The 4,457-nt window shown below is 42.4% G+C and overlaps 1 non-coding gene across 1 annotated transcript; it reads left to right on the plus strand.

Annotated features, from left to right (window-relative positions):
- Positions 1-3,847: 3,847 nt before the first annotated feature.
- On the plus strand, positions 3,848-3,956 carry LOC141640635 (small nucleolar RNA R71). The gene has a single exon (XR_012543095.1). It is a non-coding gene; the product is annotated as a small nucleolar RNA R71 (small nucleolar RNA).
- The last annotated feature ends 501 nt before the right edge of the window (positions 3,957-4,457 follow it).

The raw sequence follows: 4,457 nt of genomic DNA on the forward strand, positions 1-4,457 counted from the left end.
CATGAGTTAAAAATTAGAGAAAGTGGAAAGCCCACTCTCCCCACTCATAGCTCACGGCCGAACCAAAGGAGACAAAAGGGAGAGCCTCTCCTCACTTGAAACCTAATTCATTTGAGACAAAAATTTAGGGTTTTTGAGAAGAGTGCCTCTCAACAATCCGGATCTCTCATCCAACAAAACCTCACAAAACCAATCCTCTCAATATTGCAAGGCAATTAGAGGATTCGATCTAGCACAAGGGCATTTCTCGGACAATCTTGGGTGCATCATTTAGGAGGAGGTCTACTTTGATCTCTCATTGCCTTATTGCACTAGGACCGAAGGTTATTCCTTGATCTTTATCGTTTCATTATGTTTTTCGTTTTATGACTATAAATTACATGTAAAATTTGCGTTATAATCCTAATTTTATAGGGTAGTATACGGATATTACCCCACAGAATCCTCCCTTTCTGTCAGCTGCAGGCGAGATAAATGGTCAGCCACCACATTCTCTGCCCCTTTCTTATCTTTGATCTCCAAATCAAACTCCTGCAAAAGGAGTATCCACCTCAAAAGCCTCGGCTTCGCATCCTTCTTGAGAAAGAGAGTCTTCAGCGCTGCATGGTCAGTATAAACAGTAACCTTAGAACCTAACAAATAAGACCGAAATTTGTCTAAGGCAAAAACTACAGCTAAAAACTCCTTCTCAGTGGTATAATAATTGACTTGAGCCTCATCCAGAGTTCGGCTCGCATAGTATATGGCATTCAAAGCTTTATTCTTCCGCTGTCCCAAAACTGCACCGATCGCATAATCGCTGGCATCACATATAATCTCAAATGGGAGATCCCAATCAGGCGGCTGAATGATAGGTGCAGAAACTAGAGCCTCCTTTAACCTGTTAAAACCTGAAAGGCACTCATCAGTAAACTCAAAGACAACATCCTTAAGGAGCAATTGTGTAAGTGGTTTAGCAATTTTTGAAAAATCCTTAATGAAACGCCGATAGAAATCAGCGTGACCAAGGAAACTCCTCACTCCTTTAACATTAACGGGAGGAGGAAATTGCTCAATCACCTGCACTTTTGCTTTGTCAACATGTATACCTTTATCAGAAATCAGATGCCCTAACACAACTCCCTCATTGACCATAAACTGACACTTTTCCCAGTTTAAAACAAGATTAACATCAATACAACGCTGCATGACTTTATCAAGGTTAGCTAAACAACGATCAAAGTCATTAGCATAAACTGAGAAATCATCCATAAATACCTCCATAATGTTCTCTATATAATCAGAAAAAATCCCCATCATGCACCTCTGAAAGGTAGCAGGGGCGTTACCCAATCCGAAAGGCATTCTACGGTATGCGAAAACACCCTATGGACAGGTAAAAGTGGTCTTACTCTGATCATCTGGATGAATAGGGATCTGAAAGAACCCTGAATATCCGTCTAGAAAACATAAAAATTTGTTAGAGGCAAGTCTTGCAGTCATTTGGTCAACAAAAGGGAGGGGGAAGTGGTCTTTCTTGGTGGCGGCATTCAACTGTCTATAATCAATGCACATCCACCACCCTGTCACAACTCGTGTTGGTATTAATTCATTTTTCTCATTTTTAACCACGGTAGTCCCTCCTTTCTTCGGAACTACCTGAACTGGTCTAACCCACTTGGAGTTGCCAACTGTATAAATAATACCTGCATCGAGTAGTTTCATCACCTCAGCCATAACAACTTCCTGCATCTTCGGGTTCAACTTGCATTGACCCTGTCTGTAAGGCTTGTGGCCTTCCTCCAGCTCTATCCTGTGCATACAAATATCAGGGCTGATGCCCTTTATATCATCCAAAGAGTAACCTGGAGCCTTCCTGTTTTTCTTAAGCACACACATCAAAGCAGACAGCTGGTCATCATTAAGCTTAGCACTAACAATAGCTGGGTACTGCTCTGTATCATCTAGAAAAACATACTTAAGATTAGGAGGAAGTGGCTTACGCTCAGGCACCTTTACCTCTACAGCGCAGACGGAATCAGCTTCAATGGAATAGCAGGTGTTTACCAAATTCTCGTTGGCCAGGCTCAAGAGCATCTCATCTTCTTCCTCTGTGAGCTCGTAGCTTTCAATTGAGGCTACCAAAGAACCTGGCTCCTTAGCATTCTCCGCTGTATTTCCTGCACACTCATCTGAACTAGTTAGATTAGCTAAGGAATCCTTGTCTAAGGATTCCCTCCAATTACAATTAACAGCCCTGTCAACAATATCAATGGAATAACATGCATCATCATCAGCAGGTTCAGTCGCCTTGTGAGCAAGACTGAATTCAATGGTGTCATCCCCTACCTCTAAGGTTATTGTTCCGCGTTTGACATCTATTACAGCCCCAGCTGTATGTAAAAATGGTCTACCTAAAATAATAGGTATCTGACTGTCCTCAGCAATGTCCAAAACAACAAAATCGACAGGAATAAAAAACTTACCCACTCGAACGGGTACATCCTCTAGAACTCTTATAGGTCTCTGAGTCGATCTATTTGCCATTTGAACGGTAATATCGGTCACCTTGAGTCTACCAATATTTAACCTTTCGCAAACAGAATACGGCATAACACTGACACTGGCCCCTAAATCACAAAGGGCCTTTCCAATTTCGTGGTTACCTATAGTGCAAGGAATTGAAAAACTACCCGGGTCCTTTAATTTGGGTGGTATATTAATTTGCGAAAGAGCATTGCATTCTTCCAGAAAAGCAACATTACCATCATCACGAAAATTTCTCTTACAATTTAAATTATCTTTCATAAATTTAGCGTAAGAGGGTACCTGGGTAATTAGATCAGTGAAAGGAATCGTTACCTCGAGATTCTGGACCATCTCCAAAAACTTACCAAACTTGCGCTCCAGCTTAGTATTCTTTAAACGCTCCGGATACGGGACTGCAACACTGGCCGTAGGATCAGCAACCTTCGGGTTCCGTAAGTTTAAAACTTCCTTCAAATCATCAATGAGTGTAGAATCATGCAAACTAGTTGACGGATTTGCGTCCTGCACTGGAGATCCGGTCGATCGACTGATAGGAGTGGTCGATCGACCAATCTGGCAGGTGTGAACAGTTCTGGATGAAACTTCTTCGTCAGGAGTCTCAGTCGATCGACCATTGGTGTCAGTCGATCGACTGCTTATGCTGGGCGTGAATAGTTTCTGATCAGAAACTTTTCCATCTGACATCCCAGTCGATCGACTGCTGTTGTTGGTCGATCGACTGGTGGTACTGGCAAATAAGCTCGTTTTTTCACCAGAAATTAAACTAGCTTCTTCATCATTTCCCGAGTCTCCTCTTGGCTTGTCGAGACCTTCATAAGAGAGGCTACTTCTGAGATTAATGGCATTAATCGTTTCAATTGGCCCTTCACATTTGCTCGGAGAATTGGCGACTTGCTTAGCCTCTATATTCTCCAACTGCTTCACCAAATTCTTTGAGGACTCAATCTCGGCTGCTTCTATATTCGCCACTTGAACCAAAAGAGTTTGGACCATTTCTCTCAACTCCGCGGTCTCATCTGAATTATGGACAGGAATTTCAATTCTTTCCTTGGAAGCTTCAGAGGCCTCGAGCTTCTCGAGACGGGCAGTAATAGAAGTAATGAGTGTCACAACGACACTCATTTCATCACTTTGCTTTCGTGATTTTCCACGTGAACTCCCAAACTCAGCTCTATGGACTGCCATCTCCTCAATAGTATTCCAACCTTTATTCTGACCGGTATTGTTTTGGAACCTACCATTCGCAGCTGCATCCAGGATGACCTTGTAATCATCATATAAAGCATTATAGAATAAGTTGCAAAGATACCACTGCTGGAAACCATGGTGAGGGACAGCTCGGACCAAACTTTTGAAACGTCCCCATGCTTCACAAAAGCCCTCATCACCTCCTTGCTGGAAATTTGTAATTTTACTTCTCAAGGCATCAGTCTTTGAAAGTGGGAAGTACTTCTTGTAGAAGGCTAATGCTAGAGATGTCCAATCTGTGACTGCAGCTGCAACCCTATCAAGGTAGCGGTACCAATATCGCGCCAAATCCTTCAAGGAGTATAAGAACATCACCCCCTTTACTTCATCCTGTGTCACCCCAGCCGGTATAGGTATGGAACAGCAGTAGTCTATGAAAATTTCCATATGCTTCAAGGGGTCCTCATCTGGTAGACTAGCAAACTGATTTCAAGCCACTAAATTGATATAAGAGGAAAGAAATTCGAAGTTACCGGTAGTAGGGTTAGGTAACACGTGCCCCTTTGGAAGGTGGTGCTCCTTTGGCTGAAGATTATCATATATTGTAGCCATATTCACAAAACTGAGAGTACTCAAGTCTTCCTCTCAAAAACCTGTCTTCTAACAGTGCAAAAGCAAAACTAGAAGCAAAGGTAAGCAACGGCCTCAAGGAACCAAAGTTCCTTGAGACAAGAAAAATA

This window comes from Silene latifolia, unplaced genomic scaffold (assembly GCF_048544455.1).
Source record: "Silene latifolia isolate original U9 population unplaced genomic scaffold, ASM4854445v1 scaffold_95, whole genome shotgun sequence".
NCBI lineage: Eukaryota > Viridiplantae > Streptophyta > Magnoliopsida > Caryophyllales > Caryophyllaceae > Silene > Silene latifolia.